The sequence below is a fragment of the Stegostoma tigrinum genome, chromosome 4 (genome assembly GCF_030684315.1).
Source record: "Stegostoma tigrinum isolate sSteTig4 chromosome 4, sSteTig4.hap1, whole genome shotgun sequence".
In the NCBI taxonomy this organism is placed as follows: domain Eukaryota; kingdom Metazoa; phylum Chordata; class Chondrichthyes; order Orectolobiformes; family Stegostomatidae; genus Stegostoma; species Stegostoma tigrinum.
In genome coordinates, this window is record NC_081357.1 from 53,361,365 (window position 1) to 53,381,590 (window position 20,226).

The window sequence follows — 20,226 nt, forward strand, 5'->3', positions numbered from 1 at the left end:
CTGGTGCTGTGAGGCTGCAGTGCTAACCACTGAGCCACCGTGCTGGCCCACAATTCTATTTCTTGATGATTTCTTTTACCATCCAATTCATTTCCTTTTGAATTCCACAACTTTCAGAGCAGGGAAGACTAAGAACAGATGATATCTTGCAAACTGCAAACAACAAAACAGTCCTCAATCATTAAATGAAGTTGATTGAATCTTGATCTTAATCAAGCAAAAATAAATTCAGGAATATAAGATTTTCATTTTAGATTTAACAGCAGTCACCCATTGTGGCTGTTAAATCTCAATACAGATAAGTACAAATTAATTAGTCCTAACTGCCCTGAATTGAATTGTTATTTAATTATTCTTGCTCTGTGGCTGCATGTAGCCAAGTAATTGCTTTATTGCTCATAAACCAACTGTTGTGTTTTACGCTACAACAAGAAAAACCTAGGAGGGCATCTTTATTGTTCGACCCCGCACAGAAAAAGGATCTGTTTATCCGTCACTGACCTGGGAAAACATGAAAGCTATGTTGTCCAGGTGGATTGGAGGTTGACATTTTGAACCCTTGCTCATACTTTGAGACAGCAGGGCAGGAGAAATGGCTTCCAGTTTAAGGCATTGGATATGTTCTGGTTATTGTGTAGTTTGGTTTCCACGAGCTGCAAAGTGACATTGCAGCTCGATTTTCTTCTGATGTGCTGGCCTGTCTGCCATTTTCTTGCCCTTTTGCTGCAATAGGTGGAAAGTCAAGGACTGGTGAAAGAATGGAAAATGTCAGCCTGTATCTTTATGTTGTATTATGCAGATCGTCTGGATACAGCTGTTTAAGCTGATTACGCCTCTCTAATCTGCTGAGAGCATTTCCTCTTCAAAGTTCAATAATTTTGCCAGCAAGTCTTCCTAGTACACCCTTGCTCCAATTTCATTCTCCCTTTTGCAAGGGCAGTACTGTAATTAATGAGCAACTTTCTCAGCTACTTGTAAAAGCAAAATGTTTAACAGTTTAATTGCAGACATCCACACCAAGGCATATTTTGTTGTGTGGCAGATTACCATATTTCTAGACTGAAAAGGATTATGTACTCTGTTTTGAGGTGGCCCCTTCTTCCAAACTTTCATTTAATAAGCTGTTTTAAAATATGTTGAGCCACTCCTTCAGTATTTTACAATTAATTTTTTTAAGTGTTTCAACAAAATAGCCAGAAAAAATTGACAATTTTGTCACATCATATTTGAGAGCGTTCCTTTAAATATTCAAGATGTTACAGTTTGTTAAAAAAAATCATAAAACACCTCAATGATTGCGTTATAATGAACTCCAAATGATCCATAAATCACATCACTTTCAAATGAACCAGAACATGTGTAACAGCTTAGTGAGTAACCACTTCTTTACAGTGGGGAGGCATTAAACCAACTTCAAACATGGCATATTGCACAAAACATGCTCCAAAATTGCTAGTTGGCTCATTTTAGATAAGTTGGAACTTAATAATTAATGATTTACTATCGGTACGCTAATGAATTACACCTGCCTTTTCAGTTTAGATTTGGCAGACTAACAACAGCTCATAGCTGGAGATAAATGTCCTTAGTCCTGACAATAAAGCTTTTGGAATTTCCAGTCATGTGAATCATATCTATTCCTCTAGTTATACTGCTCCATATCACTGCCATATTTCTTTTCACTTATAGCACTTTAGCGGTGTCTTACACCACGGGGATATTGTCAGCTTTTCCATCCTTGTTTTCATTCACTAAGTAGTCAGACCTGTTGGTGAAAGTCAAGAGCCAAAGTTCCTCCATCATTATATCTTGGATCGCTGAAGCAGCCTGATGCAGTTACACCATCCAGTCCCAAATCATTGATCATTGTGAAATTCTACTTAACCTGTGGGATATGGTTTCCTCTTGGAATAAAGTGTCATGGTAACTCTACTATTAACTAATAACAGCTCCAATTACAGATCAACAACTCTGAGTTGGAGCTGTTCTCACTGCAGACATTTCCTACAAATATAGTTGCCTGTGATTGCAACATTCTCAACAAGCTCCAATATGCAGCAATGGTGGCATACCACCTGCTTTTGCAAAGTCTATAAAACATGCCTATTTGATTATTCATATTAATTGAAATTATTTGAATTTTATTAATTAATTGGCCTGTCTAGTTTTAGCACTAGATAAGTAAAGCAAATAAATAGCATATTAATTTTCCTTCAAAAAAAAATTCACCAGCCTCTGGAAATGCAGCATTCTTTCTAAAAAGGGATACATCTTTCCCCCCTCTGCAATGAAGTTCCATTCACACCCAATTTCAAATTTCAGTACTTGATCATGATCATTCTGTTCTCCACTACTGGGATCACTTCATTGTTTTAATTTATTCTGCTTAAATTGTGTCCAAAAAGAAACCATCGCTCAGGAGCAGGTTGATTTAATTACACAAAATGGAGTGGTTGTGCCAAAGTAAATTTGACACCAAAGAAACCAATTGTCCTGTAAGCAATAACTTTAACATTTTTACTGACAGCATGAGCCCAGGTCAGAAAAGCATCATTTATTTGATTGCAAAATAGAAAGCAGACTCACCACCAAACTGTTCCATGCCCATTGGCCTGCAAACAGTTTCAGAACTTGTATTTTAAAAAAAATCAAACACCTTGCATTGGCTGGGGCATTGCTATGTATTATTTCTCTCAACTTCTTTCAAATATTGGTTCGTATAAATGTTGGACATGTTTATGACCTTACCAACATGAATAGCACTACATTTATCAACTTAATTGTTGTTTGCTATGATACACTGCACCTACCTTGCATCTCACAATCTCTTTGCATTGATTGCACTACTTTATTGTGTTACTTGCATGGAGGTGGTATCACCTTTGATCCCAAATCCTACCTAAACCCAAGCACCACTTTCAGCAATGAACAGTAATGGACTCACGGCCACTCCCTTGAAGACACCACTTACTACATGCCTTCAGGCTGCAATATATTAGTTCACACAACTTTTTAATTACTTGAGTGAAACAAATTCCTAACTGAGTAGGGCAGAATTACCCTTCATCCCTCTAATAACTATTGACCTCTAAAACCACTTATGTTGTAGGTAGCATTTGTAAACTATCTAGTGATTATGTTGGTTGATATTTAACCAATTTAATCACTAGGCATGTTCAAAAATATGTCAGTCATCAATGAATAACAACCAAATATTGAACAATTGATTGTTTGATCTGTCATTCCTTAACCCAACACAAAAAGAAAACTAGTCAAAGTGGAAATAATTTATGCTTCCAAGCAGATAAACTAATTCCCAGGATTCTTAAACATGAAGCCAGACATAAGTTGGCATCACTTTAACATATTCTGCATATTTTCTTAAAGAAGAATTGAAAACTACCCAAAGCAGTATCATTCACAAGAATTCTAACCAATAGAGATTCAGAGTTCAAATATATCACTATAATTCAGTATCAGTTAAATTCTACATAACAATGTCCCGTGAGTTACCACTGATCAGAAATTGAACTAGATTCACCATACAAATATTACGGCTGCAAGAGTAGGTGATAAGCTAGAAGCCCTACAGGGTATAACTCACCTTCTGACTCCTAAAACCTGTCCACCATCTTTCAGACACAAGTCAGGAGTGTGATGGAATACTCCCCACTTGCCTGGATGGGTGTAGCTCCAACAAGAAGCTGGACATAATCCAGGATAGAGGAGCCCACTTGACTGGACCACATTCACAAACATTCACACCAACTACCACCAATGCTCAGCAGCTGCAGTGTGAAGAATTTACAAGAGCACTGAAGAAATTCAGCAAAGCTCCTTAAGCAGCACTTTCCAAACACAAACCATACTAACTAGAAAGGCAAGAGAATGCCACTGCCAAGCTATTCACCATCCTAACAGAATCATGGAATTATGATGGTGTAGAAGTAGACCATTCAGCCCGTCATATATGCTCTATTAAAGCAGGAGTGTGTTGGAATTGTCAATAGTTTCTAGCAGTAAATAAGCTGACGCAGGAGTAAAGCTGAGCATTGTTATGGAGCGGGAAATGGGTAGTCTTAGTGATTTGGAGAATATTTATTTGGAAGTTCATCTCAAGGTGTACCGAGGTTGTGAACAAAGTGGTTTAGCTCAGATTTTAACATAGAGGTCATTAGTTTGTTCCTAGGGGTCCAGAACCAAAACTAATGCGCTCAGTTTTCCTGATTTTTAACTGAAAGAAGTTTCTGTTCATCCTTTATTGGATATCAGATAACCAATCCAGTAATTTAACAAAATTGGAGAAGCTGGCGGAGCTGGTATTGAAATAGAATTGAGTGTTGTCAATAGACATGTGTGTTTTTGAATGATGTTGCTGTTGGATGGCATTTAGATGATAAATAGAATAAGGTTCAGGGGAAACACCAAGTATGTTAGTACAGTAGCAAGAAGAGAAACTATGGTGAAAATTCCCTGGCTATGACCAAATAGATAGAAGGGAACCAGGTGAAAGTAGTTGCATATAGTTTAATGATAGTGGAGATGTATTGGAAAAGGAGGATGAAGAGACGTTATAAAGGATAAGGGAGAAGTTATCTTTTTCACGGTCACCTAAGATGTAGTTTATAGTTTTTATGAGAACAGTGATAGGATTGCAAGAATATGATTGCAAGAATTTAAGCTTGGCATTTTGGGAATGATGGGAACAGATTTGGAAGGCATCAGCATGTTTGAAGGTTGAAGACAAAAAGGTTAAAGGACGAAAGAGCAGCTTGTGAGGATAGTGTGATCGAAGGTTGTCTTTTTGAGGAAACAGATGATGATAAATGATTTTTTTAAAAATTTGAAGCACTGAAAAAAACCAAAGGAAAACTTTCAAGGATATCATCAGAGCTGAGAGGATGCAACCTTCAGAAAAGACAAAGTAGGCATATTCTTTCCTGTGAGGAAATATTTAAAATGATAAAATTGATTCCGTAGTCTGTGTATTGTTTCTGTGCATTCCTTACAAAGCACAGGTGAGAAAACGCAATCAAGATTAGGAGAAATTAGCAAAGCAATTACAGAATGAGAGGGATTCTTTTCTGATTACTTTTTGATCAGGAGCATCACAGGAAGCGAGTTTATAGTAATACAGAGTGCATATTGCAGACTGCAATATTCCTGTCTTCTAGGGGGTTTGATTAGCTCAGTTAGCTGAATCGCTGGATGGCAATATCTGAAAGAATGTGTTCGGGTTATACTGGCTAAAATTATGATGAGGGACTTTTTGTTTCATTCTGTCTTGTCTGAGATGTTGTGATCCTCAGATTAAGCCATTACTAGTCATCTTCCTCTAATGAGAGGGTAGCCCTATGGCCCAGTCAGACGATGGTGCCCATGAAGAGTTTCTGTGGATCTTACTGAGGGGCTGATGTGCAACTGGGTGAAACATCATGCTGATGTTTCTTTGTCTAACATTCTGGTATATGGTTGTTATAAAGTCTATGTTTAACGAATGTGCCCACCTCATTGAGGGACTGGAAGTTGGTGATGGGCTGCAATGAGATTTACTTCTGCTCTCTCTCTGCTCAGAACCAGCTAGGTAGAACGGTCTAGGAACAATACATTTTGTTTTATGCCTCAGAGATATGCAGAGATAACACACACACCAGAGGCTACCAGTAAACAGAACTGGGTTTCACAAGCTTCTAAATCTCCCCTTCCCCCACTGCATCCCAAAACCAGCCCAGCTCATCCCCGCCTCCATAACCTGTTCTTCCTCTCACCTATCCCCTCCTCCCACCTCGAGCTGCACCTCCATTCTTTACCTGCTAACCTCATCCCGCCCCCTTGACATGTCTGTCCTCCCTGGACTGACTTATCCACTCCCTACCTCCCCACCTATACTCACCTCTACTGGCTCCATCCCCGCCCCTTTCACTTGACTGTCTCCTCTCCACCTATCTTCTCCTCTATCCACCTTCGATCCGCCTCCCCCTCTCTCCCTATTTATTTCAGAACCCTCTCCCCATCCCCCTTTTCTGATGAAGGGCCTAGGCACAAAACGTCAGCTTTTGTGCTCCTAAGATGCTGCTTGGCCTGCTGTGTTCATTCAGCTCTACACTTTGTTATCTCGATCACAAAAGGTTTTCTTTAAAGATGTGAGGAGCTGCAAATTGCCTTTAAATTTCACGTTCTCTGTAACCACATCCACAGGTTTCAGCACAGAGAACAGTTGGTGGACACGCACAATCAAATTCTGTACCACTGAGCCACACAACCCATAAACCAGAAGTAGCCCCTTGATACAGCAAAGCAGAAAGAAGCCAGTGCCTTCACAAAGTTCACCCAGTTTCTGCTCTAAATTGTTTCTGCCCCCACATTAATTGTGTTGCAGATCAGTGTTGCAGCTGGCCGGCAATTCCAGCTTATGGCTATGACTCCACAGGAGATCTGTTCGTTTATTAAATAAGAAATTAGGTTTAAATCCAACTTAAGTGCAATATTTAACATGTGTTGTTTGTTTTGACAATTCACAGATATAAAAGTTTTTAGGAAGATAAATGGGTAGTAAACCTATGTTGTAATTTAGATAAGATCAAAGAACAGTTACTTTATACATTGATCCACATTTTCTTTTAAAAATACACAATAGTTTCATACACATGATTTTTTAAAATGTAATTTCAGGCGAGCTGGAATCAACAAGTGCAACAATGTCATTGGCTGTTACAGGGAGAAGTTGAAGTGTATGTGAAACATCAGGGGTGGGAATTGTGAATTATAGAAAGGGTGTTATTGGCAGTGATCACCACCGTAGTCTCTGAGCGGGAGTATAAAGGACCACAGTGGACATCATTACTGCGTAATGGCAGGGCTTGTGAGGGCACGGACGAAAGATTAATGTGGTGGGTCTTCTTGAGGGATGAAGGGTGAAACTTGGGTGTTGGGTGTTGCACGCTAAAAGGGGACTCAAAACTGTATTCCCTGTCATCACCTAATGTTAACTGCAATGGGAAATGGCTGGGGCAAGACCCACTGTGTGTAGAGTCTGTGTCAGCTTGATGGACAAGAGCACATCTACTAGGCACTAGGGCATTGATTTGGTAAGGAATAACATAAGAACTAGGACCAGGAGTAGGCAATTCAGCCCCTTGAGGCCACTACGCCATTTGATACTAATATGGCTGATCTCATCTCAGCCTCATCTTCATTTTTCTGCCAGTTCCCCATATTTCAATGCAATCCATTATTAGGTAAAAATTGGCCTCCTTGTTAGATTTACTCAATGTCCCAACGTCCACCATACTCTAGGGTAGTCAATCCCACAGATTCATGGCCCTTTGAGAGAAGTAATTTTAAACCTGCCATCCATGATTCCAAAACTATGACCTTTTGTTCTAGATGGTCCTACATGAAAAAAAATCCCTCCGATATCAACACTGGCAATCATCTGTAGCATCTTAAATATCTCAATTACATCTCCTTTCATTCTTCTAAAATCCAGAGATGATAGTCCTAAACTGTTCAATCTCTCTTCATAAGACAAACCCCTCATGTCTGGAATCAATCCAATGAAACTCCTCCAAACAGCTACATCCTTCCTCAAGTAGGAGGATCAAAACTGTATGCAATAATCCAAGTGTGGCCTTACTAATGCCTTGTATAGTTGTAGCCACACTTCCTTACTTTTACTCTCTATTGCTTTAAGCCAAAATTCCATATGCCTTCCTTATTACCTGCCGATCTACATACTAGTTTCCTTTGATTCATGCACAAGGGCACCCAGATCCTCCTGTGCTGAAACACTCTGAAGTTTCTCTCCATTTAGATAATAGGTTGCTTTTCTATTCTTTCAATCAAAATGAACAGCATCATGCTTATTTACGTTAAACTTCATCTACCAAATTTTGGCCTATTTTTCTAATCTATCCATATCCATTTGTAAATTTCTTATTCTTTCCTTCCTCTTTTAGTGCAAATTTGGCTGGCGAAGGTTCTATCCCTGCATCTACATGATTAACGTAGATTACAAATAATTAGAGTCTGAAGGCTGAATCCTATTGCACTCCAGCAGACACATCTTGCTAATCGGGAAAATACCCATTTATCTTGACTCTCTACTTTCCATTAGTCAGCCAGTCCTTCATTCAAGTTAATAAATTACTCCTCACTCGATGTGATTTTACTTTTTTTGTGACCCTTATCAAATGTCTCCGGATATACAGGTAATGAGTAAAAATATATCTACAGGATTCTTATTTTCCACTTTGCTGTTTACATCATCAAATAACTCAAGCAAATTGGGCAAACATGATTTGCTCTTTATTAATTTCCATTGTCCTGTTATTAATTCTTTAAGAATAGATCCTAACAATTTCCCAACAATGCATGTTAAATTAACTGTTCTACAGTTTCCTACTTTCTGCCTCCTTTATTTGAATTAGCATAGCATTTTAGCATTTCTCCAATCCATTGGAACCTTTCCCACATCCAGGGAATTTTGAAACATTATTACCAATAGATCTCTATTGCCACTTCCTTTTTGAACTTAGGATGTACACCATTAGGCCCTGGGGACTTGCTGACCTTCAATCCCAATAGTTTGCTCAGTACTTTCTAACTAATGACAGTAATTGTTCTAAGTTCCTCCCTTTCTATAACCTCTGCATTGCCTGTTATGGTGGTGTCTTCCACCATGAAAACTGAAACAAAATATTGATTTAGTGAGCCTGCCATTTCTGCGTTCTCCAGTTTAACTTCCCAGTCTGATCCTCCAAGGAACCAATATTTGTTTTGCTATGCTCTTACTTTTTATGTACTTATAAAAGCTTTTGCTTTCCGTTTTTATAGTCTCCTTTCATTGTGCTCCTTTCAATGCAATGCATAAAGCATGTGCTTGCAGACTCCACTTACATTTGATTTGTAATAATTTCTTGGTCCATTTGCTGAGAAAATGTGTTTCGACCATAAGTACTGGTCAAAGGTGATTTGACTTTACAAATTGAACATTGCCATCTCAATGATGGAGAAGTTAATGGCAATGACTTAAAAGAGGTGAATGTTGACCAAACGTGATCGATAATGGGCAAAATTTGCAAGGTACTGTGGGAGGTGGACACCATCACTTCATCATTTGCCATATAAATTTTACAATAATTCTTTACTGAATTCAATTATAACCTTAATGTGAATGTGGACCTGGGGTGACTAGAGGTTGAAGTGTAGCAGGCACTTCCTTTTTTGATACAATGTGTCAGTCATTCACATATGCTGGATCTTAAATGAGTTCCTGCTCATGTAGAGGCTGAAGATGAATGAATGATAGAGACATAAGCCTTGTCATTGAGGTGCTGTATGTCTCATTGTTCAGAGAAGACTGTGCAGCCCTCATCTGCAGAGAGTGACACCACTCCTTGTTTCTGGAGACAAGAACCTGCTTTGCTCCTTATTTTCCCAACAAACATCATTTCTAACAAGAGTCATGCACCTGTCCACTGGTAGGCATGCTGCTCACTGTGGCTGCCTTCCTCAGAAGGTGAAGGCAGATGCAGCAGAACCAGGAACTATATAACTGGTTCCTTACAGTGAGCAACAGATGATAGACAGTTTGAATTGGATCTCCCAATGATGTGCCCATAAATGCAAGAGGACTGTAACCAACAGAGAATATTGAGAAGGAGGAAACTTTCCTTGTGCATGACAGAGCTCAGCTGCATGTGATGCTAGAAGCCAGACAGGACCTGACTGACACTGGTAGGTGTGCCAGACTCTCATGGAATGTTAAGTAATCCTTGGTCACATTATCAACAGTTGATTTACTTCATGGAGGTGAACTTCAGTCTCGCTTCATTTTGTTTGAGTTTGCTTTTCCTAGTTATACATAAAAGCTCATCTTTAAATTGTCCAATTGCATGTTTGAATGTGATGTCCTGGTAGGCAATAACTAGGTGTGGGTCTATTGTGGGCATTAACGACAGAGTGGTGGTGAATTAGAGAGAGTGTTTGGACAGGGTGTAGATAAGGACAGGGAAGCTGTGTAGCCTGGTGGTTGAACAGGAATGAGGCTAAGATTATGGTGTATGTGTGAGGGACTGTTAGCCATGCTGGCTATGGCCAAATGTAAAATGGCTTGTGGCTGCTGTACCATGACATTTCTGGTGAGGGGTAATTTTGGATTGCGCCTTGGTAAAAGCACATATAGAGTGTTTTGTACGGTTTTAGCCTTCTTATCTGAACAAGGATGTCCTGGCTATTGAGGGAGTGCAAAGCATGTTTCCCAAATTGATTCCTGGGATAGCAAGTTTGCCATATGGTGAGAGACTGGAACAATGTATTTAGAACTGTATTTGCTGGAGTTTAGAAAGAAATGATGGGGATCTCATGGAAATCCTTAAAATTCTAAGAGGACTAGACAGGGCAAACACAGACTTTCCTGATGACAAGGGAGAGAAGAACTGAAAGTCAATCTATGGATACAGGCTAGACCATTGAGGATTGAGTAGAGGATACATTACTTCTCTCAATGTTGAGCCTGTGAAATTCCCTCCCACAGAAAGCAATTGAAGCCAAAACCTGCTTGTTTTCAAGAAAGAGTTAGATGTATTTCTTAGGGCTGAAGGAATCAAAGGGTATGGGGAAGAAGCAGGAACAGAGTACTAATTTAGATGATCAGCACGGTGATGGGGAGGGGATGGCCTCATGGTATTATTGCTAGACTTATTAATCCAGAAACTCAGCTAATGTTTTGGGGTCCTGAATTCAAATCCTGCCATGGTAGATGATGGAATTTGAATTAAATAATTAAAAAAAGACTAGAAGAAGAAAAAGTCTAATAATGAAACAATTGTCATTTGTCAGGAAAAGGCCCATCTGGTTCATTGATATCCTTTAAGGAAGGAAACTACCATTCTTACTTGGTCTACCCTACATGTGACTCCAGACCCATAGTAATGTAGTTGATTCTCAACTTCCCTCTGGACAGTTATGATGGGCAATGAATGTTGTCACAGCCAGTGATGCCCACATCCTATCAATGAACAAGAAAACTCATATTGAATGGCAGGTCAGGATGAAAGGAACAAATGCCCTGCTCCTACTTTTCTGTGCTTCTATTGCCAGTCACACCAGTCTTTTTAAGATGGGCCAAGTGTCAGTGATGCCTGTCTTTCAACAGATATCTAAAGAGTAGAGAGTAGTTCTTGGAACAGCGAGTGGAAGAATTGGGAGACCAGGCCCCACAGGGTTATGATAAGTATTTAATAAGGAGAACACAGTAAGATATGGTGAGAGGCCTTGTTCGGCTTCAGAGAGTGAAACCCTTCATGAAACTTGATAAAACTGACAGTCAAAAGGCATAAGATTCAGCCCCAACAGTCCTAGGACACATCTTAGAAAGAGATTTTCCATTGTGCCATCGACTTAATCATTCAACTTGGCAGTTTCAGTCATTACTTCAAGAATGTGACTTGTAGGCAATATGGTGGATTTCAATAAACAAGCATCTGTTAGAAATTGTAATCCTTTAAAACTATATTCTGAGTATTTGCTGTTGAGCATGAGATCTCATTTAACTTGTTGCAGCTCTACCACCCTCCCTCAGACATAAACAATCTCTAAACAAAAAGCAAAAGAAAGGTGACAATAAAGCCCACTGAGGCCACAATGTTCCATATGCTGATGTCAAAGCCCAATTATTCGCCATATGTAGCCTATCAATAAAGTGATGTTTAAGAAAATAAAAGTTTTTGCAAAATGTATGAAAAATATCCTTGGTAGTTTTAACTTAACCTGAGCATCAGGCCAAGGTAGGCTAATGTCAAATGCCACCATTTTACATGCCACCATTAGAGGCTTTCAAAAGAAGCCCTCTTGTGCTGCAGTGGTGTTATCCCTAGTCATGGACCAGGAAGCCTAGGTTCAAATCTCACCAGCTCCAAAGGTGTGTAAAAACATCTTTGAACAGGTTGATGCAAAAAATAGGGTAAATGAAAACAAAAATGTTTTCAAATTGTGCTGAAGGATGTCCAACAGATGAAAATGGTATATAATGTGAAAATGGTCTTACCATACCTGTTTTTGCAAGGTCATTGAATTCCTGTTCTCCAATAGTCTACAATCCTAAAGAGGGAGAACCTTTGCACACAGTGCTAGTCCTATCTCCTTCTAGATGCTATTTCTGACAGAATTCCTGCTGCAGTCACCTTGCAGACTTTGTATCCTGAAGACTTGCTGTCCACACAATATAGCATTCTGGAGTCATCTTCTTTGCCTATGTGGCCAGATCCGTCCACTATTTTAAAATTACATGCACCAACTATTTCAGATCTTCATGAAAATAAACAGTAAAAGACTCATGAGACATGCAGTGAACTAAACTCACTGTCAACATAGATGATCACTGTTTCTTACTCACTCATGATTCACTAGTCTGCAGCTGCATTGTTAAGCCAAAACAGATTTCTTAAAGGCTGCATTCCAAGTTTCATGCGATCTACAGTCTGCATCCATCTTACACAGGATTTGTATTCTTCTCCGAATCATGGTTTAAAATGTCTTAATTGTCATAAAAATACTATTCACCATCTTTCATAGCTTGGTGAAACTAGTCAAAAATGGAACTCATCTTCTCCCGAGATCTGAAGAATTAAAGTTTAGAACATGTTTTGGATAAATTTTTTGGTTTCAATTCAGCAAGCACCCCAACCAAGATGCTTAGAGATTATGTTTCGATGCTCATTGGCATTCTATGTGTTGTCCAATAGTGCCAGTTGTGCCACCATGGCTATGCCAACCGTGCATTTGGACAATGCAAATATCAGGTCACTTTGTGACTCAGCTATAGATCGAGGTACATCTTGGTGCAATTTGGAAGAGCAGGTGCAGGATTGGAACATTCAGGACAGACTATTCTTACTTTTATTTTTATATACAATTGGATCTTTAAATTTCTGTGCAACATAGCAACCATTTAAGAATTCTTGGCAGTCTCCTCTCATTGCAATCAAATTTCTATGAGGGGTCCAAAATCCAGGCATGCTGCTGTCATTCATGTACTAAAGGAAACATAACATGTGTTACAGGTTGCCTTCTGAAAAATGAGTCAACATGATTCTCAGCTAATCAGAGTATTATTCTCTGGAGATCCCGTTTCTGTCCTAACATTTCCTTTCACTGTATTAAAGGAATTTGTTTTCCATTAGTAAAAGTATGATGCATGAGGGAAAGAGGAATGATAGCAGCAAGTGAGCGCACGGGAGCAACATCACCTACTGCAGGAGAGAGGTGCAGGATGGGCATGACGGCAAAGTAGGCTGCCGTGCACCCTACTTAATATCATCTTAATATCCTGCTGCATTCCCCTTGCAATTAAAATGGGTCCTTTGCGAGGTGCACATGACCAAGTATTCTCTGCCTCTCGAGGTAATTGCAATAAAAGTGCAATAACACATCCCTATTCTTTCAATAAAGCTGACACATTTGGTGATTTTTTTAATATGTTAGCTCATGTAACATATATCTTAAAAACTGGGTTCTCAAAAAAATCAAATATCACATTTTGTTTAGATTAGATTAGATTCCCTACAGTGTGGGGACAGGCCCTTTGGCCCAACAAGTCCACACTGCCCCTTGAAGCATCCCACCCAGACCCATCCCCCTATAACCCACACACCCCGAACACTACGGGCAATTTAGCATGGCCAATCCACCTAGCCTGCACATCTTTGGACTGTGGGAGGAAACTGGAGCACCTGGAGGAAACCCATGCAGACACAGGGAGAATGTGCAAACTCCACACAGACAGTTGCCTGAGGCAGGAATTAAATCCGGGTCCCTGGTGCTTTGAGGCTGCAGTGCTAACCACAGCCACCGTGCTGCCCCAATAATACTAACAATACTTTACAATACTAACAATTTTCATGGCTATGATATCGCACATATTCTGGATTCTGTGCTTACTGATGTTGCTTTGTATTGCATCCACACAACTGACTTCATCAGCTCTATTTCACAGAGAGAGTGACTGAAGGGGAGGTGGTTATCTACATGTTGTTTGATGTCACGTTGCTGTTTGAAAGATACTTGCCTATCTGGCTCAGGGTCTGTATAATAATACAACATCTTCTCTTCCTTCTAAATTTCAAGAAATCTTTCCAACAAAGATGTGCAAGATTTGTACAGATATATGCCTCTAAGCACTTAGATAACAACATGGTTGATGAATGGTACCACCTGTTCTTAGACAGTTATCACAAGTTGGTGGTATGCTGCAGTGTACTATTTGTCATCACAGATTACTGTGTATCATTTGTCATGGATGTGTGATTGTTACTTGCCATGATCTCTCCAGTATCTGAGTTGTTATCCTCTGTGACAGGCAGTTGAAGACAGGCCGTTTGGAAATGTCATCTTATTGCTTTGCAGGGCTTGAACATTACTCATTATTATGTTTTATGACCACTTTGAACCAGTTTGGGCCAATGGCCTGTTTCCATGCTGTATTACTCTATGACTGTATGACTGGACACAGCAAAATGGCATCTTTCCATGAGCACATGCATTCATATGGTTGTTTTGAGCTCTTACGCTTTGTCCTGGCACAGGTTTGAATTGTCGGTATGCTCATTGTTCATGCACCTGCATCATTTCCTCTAACAATGTGACCTGCACCTGTGATCGGTGTGAAGTTGTGAAAGGAAGATCTGTGTGGATCTGTCTCTAAACTTGAGAGCTGTCGGTCAGGTTAAATTACTATTCTGAGGGTAGCATGAAAATGTAACATTGCTACCTGAAAATCTTGGCAAGTCGCTTCACATTTAATGATCAAAGATATGACAGTATGAACAGTGTGTCCTGTGGACGAAGAGGTAACGCTGTAAAACCCCATTTATTGCACAAGGTTTGAGAGGATATACTAGTTTATTGCAGAAAGCTGTTAGGCACAATTTTTTGAGATGCATCAAATTTACCAGCGAGTTTTGAGAAGATTTGTGGCTCAGGTTGAGGCTCTGGATGTGAGTTTGCTCACTGAGCTGGAAGGTTAGTTTTTAGACGTTTCGTCACCACTCTAGGTAACATCATCAGTGAGCCTCCGACAAAGCGCTGGTGTTATGTCCCGCTTTCTATTTATCTGGTTAGGTTTCCTTGGGTTGGTGATGAAATTTCCTGCGTTGGTGATGTCATTTCCTGTTCTTTTTCTCAGGGGATGGTAGATTGGCTCCGAGTCAATGTGTTTGTTGATGGAGTTCCGGTTGGAATGCCAAGCTTCTAGGAATTCTCATGCATGTCTCTGTTTGGCTTGTCCTAGGATGGATGTGTTGTCCCAAACAAAGTGGTGTCCTCCTCATCTGTATGTAAGGATATGAGTGATAGTGGGTCATGTCGTTTTGTGGCTAGTTGATGTTCATGGACACCACTTTGAGTGGGACAACACATACATCCTAGGACAAGCCAAACAGAGACATGCACGAGAATTCCTAGAAGCTTGGCTTTCCAACCAGAACTCCATCAACAAACACATTGGCTCCAAATCAATCTACCATCCCCTGAGAAAAAGAACAGGAAATGACATCACCGACCCAAGTAAACCAAACCAGATAAATAGAAAGCGGGACATAACACCAGCGCTTCGTCAGAGGCTCACTGTTGATGTTACCTAGAATGGTGACTGATTGTCTGGGAGCAAACCTTCCAGCTCAGTGAACCAGCTTACATCCAGAACAAAATAAAGACCCACTCTTTTGTGGACCGAGAGGAAGAGAGCGCTGTGTTGGAGGTGGAAGGAAGACGTCGGGTTGGCTGTGCACCCTTGCGACCAGTGGATCTTAATGCTGGCTTCGGCCTAACGCTGGTTCAGGGAAGCAGCCAACATGCAACGATGGCTGCGGCAAGTGCTCGTGCCCCAGGTCATGGGGTCCCGAACACCATCCGTGTTTCTGTAAAGAAGGTGGATGAAGGTGCACCTGTGGACCGCACCTTCTTTGTGAAGAGGGTCCTGTTGGGCTGTTGTGGGTTCGCTGCTGCGGACATTTACTGCCTGCAGGATTTCCCCGGAGGAGGTTTTTACGATGTGACCTTCAGGAGTGCCAAGCTTTGCGAGCGCTTCCTGGAGGTTTTCAAGGAGAAAGGAGGTGAGGGCCCCCTCTCTGTATTGACCGCTGTCCCGCTGTTCGCGATGCCAGTGCAGAGGAGCCGTATGGTGACTGTACACATGTACAACACGCATGTGCCAGCAGTTGATGTCCTGACCTTCCTCGGAAGGTACGTGAAGGTGGAAGGGGACCTAACCGACATCATGGACACCTTTGGCATCTGGACCAGTAAGAGGCAGGTCAAGGTGACGCTGAGGATGGGCGCGGACAGGAACATTGTACACCCACCATCCAGCTTCGTGATCGGCAGGAGCAAGGGCTACCTGACCTACGCAGGGCAACCTAAAATCTGCCATGCCTGCGGTAGGTCAGGCCACATGGCGGCCGACTGCAAAGCCAACATCTGCAGGAACTGCAGGGAGGAGGGAAACCTTGCAAAGGATTGCCCACAAGAAAAAAGCTGCAACTTTTGCGGGGAAGCGGGCCACCTCTATAGGGCATGCCCGTGGCGGGGAACCACCTACGCCCAGGTCACCGGCAGGGGCAATGCGGGGCCAGCGCCCCCCGGAGGAGTGGAAGGCACCAGGGCCCTGAAAGGACCCCACTAATGTGCAGGAGGGCCAGGTCGTGCAGGAGGGCCCAGCCCCACAAAATGGGCCCAAGGCCAGCAAAGTGCCCCTCCAGGCTCCGCTCCCCACCGACAACCCGGAGTCGATGGAGGCGGCAACAGGCGACCCAGGGAAGTGGATGATGGTCCGGAAAGTGAGGAGGAAGGCGCGTCGGCTGGCCAAGAAACCGCAACCATCAGGTGGGAAGAGGCAGCTTCAGGGGGGGCGATAAGAGCTCCTCTGATGAGGGAGATTCGGAGGGGGCCCGCCCAAAGCAGAAGCTAAAGATCTCAAGGGAGAAGGAAAACAGCACCTCGCTTCCAGGTGACGGGAGGCGTCCTGAGGCTCCCTCCGACACCCAGTCATGTACCGCTGGGGCCCTGGAGGGCCCCCCGGAACTTCCAGGTGGGAAGTAGGAAACAGTGCGTCCCCAGCCTGACCCAGAGCCGGACTCTCCTGCCTCCGTACTCCTGACGGGGGGGTGCCACCTGGAAGGCAGCACGGACGGTTTCCTGAGCCCGGAGAGCGTCTAACAGTTAGCCTGGGCAATGGGCATGAAGGGACAGATGGAGGGGCTGGACCTTGGACTTGGGGAGGGTACTGCGGTCACTGCCCACAATGGGCGTACGAGTTGCGAGCATTAATGTGCGCAGTGTCAAGTCCACCGCAAGATGTGTATCCATGTTGGCCTACCTGACCACCATCAAGGCGGACCTCCTGTTTCTGCAGGAGTGCGGGATACTGCACCTCGGCAGGTACGGGAAATGGTCCGGCGCCTGGACCCGTGGGCCTTCAATCTGGTCGGGGGGTAATGACTGTCGCTCCTTGGGCCTGGCTATTCTGCTGCGGGGGCGAAATTTCACCATCTCTCAAGTTCAGGAGGTGGTGGGGGGGCGCCTCCTAGTGGCTAATGTCACCTACAGGAACGCTCCCCTGAGGCTGATCGTGTATACCCCAGCGGTACGGAATGAGCGGTTGGCCGTCCTGCAGCGGCTTCCACCCCTGCTGGCTACGTCCAGGCTGGTCATCCTAGGCGGTGACTTCAACTGCATCATCGATGCAGATGGAAGATCCGGCGTGGGGACAGCGGGTGGGGGAAGTCAACTGGACGTCACGTCCAGATTCCTGATGGGCACGGTGAAGGACGTCAAGCTGCTCGACGTCTTCAGCACCCCTGCAGACGGAGCGCAGCGGAGGTACACCTGGTGGCAGCCAGACCGGTCTATTCACTCAAGGATAGACTTCCTGTTTGTGTCATGGGCGTTCTCGGTCAGGTCCACCGGCGTTGAGCCGGTGTTCTTCTCTGACCACTGCCTCCTGCTGGCCGGCTGTCACTTACAGGATGACCAGCCAGCCGGCAAGTGGACGTGAAAGCTCAGCACGACTCTGTTGGCCCCAGAGAACGTCGAGGAGCTTAAGAGGGAGTATGCCGGTTGGAGAACCGTGAAACCCCTCTTTGAGTCTCCGGGTGACTGGTGGGAGACAGTGAAGGAGAACATGAAGAGGTTCTTTGTCCTCAAGGGTGTTCGGAAGGCGAGAGAGAGGCGGGGAAAGTTGTTGCGGCTCCAGACAAGGGTGCAGAACCTGCTCCTTCTGCAGTTGATGGGGGTCGATGTCACGGAGGACCTCCGCGAAGTGAGCGGCCAGCAAGCCTCGCTCTTCGCCGCGGAGTCCTCCAGGATAAACTTCCAGTCCAGGGTCCGCTCCATGGAGCAGGACGAGACGTGCTCGCGTTTCTTCTTTCAGAAGGTGCACAAAGAGAGCTCTGTGCTTAGCCGGCTGAAGGAGGATAACGGCTCGGTGACGTCATCTTGGCCCAACATTTTGAGGATCAGCAGATCTTTCTATGCCGGGCTGTACGACACGAAGCCCACAGACAACATGGCCTCTCAGTCGTTCCTGTAGTCTATCACGGAGGTCTTAGACGACGGCACGAGAGAGTGGCTGAGCCGGCCGATATCTCTGGATGAGCTGACCAGAGCCCTCAAGTCCTTGGAGAGGAATAAGACTCCTGGGAGTGACAGCTTACCGGTCGAGTTGTATTCTGCTCTGTGGGGCCTGGTCGGCCAGGACCTGCTGGAGGTGTACGATAGTGCGCTTCGGGCAGGGGAAATGTGCAAGTCCATGAGGAAGGGCATCATCACTCTCATTTACAAGAGGAAGCTGGAGAGGGAAGAAATTAAGAATTGGCGTCCCATTTCACTATTGAACGTGGACTACAAAATCCTGGCCAAGGTCATAGCCAACCGTGCCACGTCTGTCCTGGAGTCGGTGATTCACCCTGACCAAACCTGTGCTGTGCCGGGCAGGAAGATCACTGAGAGCCTCGCGCTCATCAGGGATACGATCGCCTACGTGCAGGACAGGCGGGTGGACACCTGCCTCGTTAGCCTGGACCAGGAGAAGGCCTTCGACAGGGTCTCTCATGCTCACATGAGGGACGTCCTCTCCAAATTGGGGTTCGGGGTGGGCATCCGCAATTGGATCTGGCTGCTCTACACCAACATTGTTCGCGCAGTCTCGATCAACGTGTGGGAATCGGACAGTTTTCCCGTCAGATCTGGAGTCAGGCAGGGCTACCCGCTCTCTCCTGCCTTGTTCGTGTGTGTGTGGAGCCCTTCTCCACAGCCATCAGGAAGGACGTGAGCCTGAAGGGCTTGACTATCCCAGGCAGCAGAGGCCTTCAGGTCAAGACCTCCCTGTACATGGACGACGTCGCCGTCTTCTGCACCGATCGTCGGTCGGTGAGTAGGTTGTTGGACATCTGCGCCCAGTTTGAACTGGCCTCGGATGCAAAGTCAATAGGGGTAAGAGCGAGGCCATGTTCTTCGGGAACTGGAACGACTGCTCCTTCATCCCCTTCACCGTCAGGATAGACTACCTGAAGGTGCTGGGTGTTTGGTTCGGTTGAGCTGGGGCATGCACGAAGACTTGGAAGGAGTGTATCACCAAACTGAAGCAGAAGCTGGGCAGGTGGACACTCCGGTCCTCTCCATCGCGGGTAAAAACCTGGATGTCAGGTGCTTTCGGTACTGTTGTATGTGGCGCAGGCCTGGCCTATTCCCTGGACCTGCGCCACTGTGGTCACCTGGGCCATCTTCCACTTCATTTGGGGGTCGAGGATGGACCGGATCCACAGGGACACCATGCACAAAGACCTGGAAAATGGGGGAAAGGGCGTACCAAATGCCACCCTCGCCCTGACAGCTACCTTTGTGTGTGGCTGCATCAAGCTGTGTGTAGATCCTCAGTACGCAAACACCAAGTGTCACTACTTACTGAGGTTCTACCTGTCCCCGGTGTTGCGAAGGATGGGCCTGGCCTCGTTGCCGCGGAACGCTCCGAGTAGTTGGACCGTTCCGTACCACCTGTCCTTCGTGGAGAAATTTTTGAAAGGAAACACATTTGACCACAAGGCCGTCAGGCAGTGGTCAGCACGTAATATCCTCGAGACCCTTCGGGAAAAGGAGAGGGTGGATCCCGTCGTGTGGTTCCCCACGCAGACTGCCAAAGTCATTTGGCAGAATGCCTCATCACCAGAACTT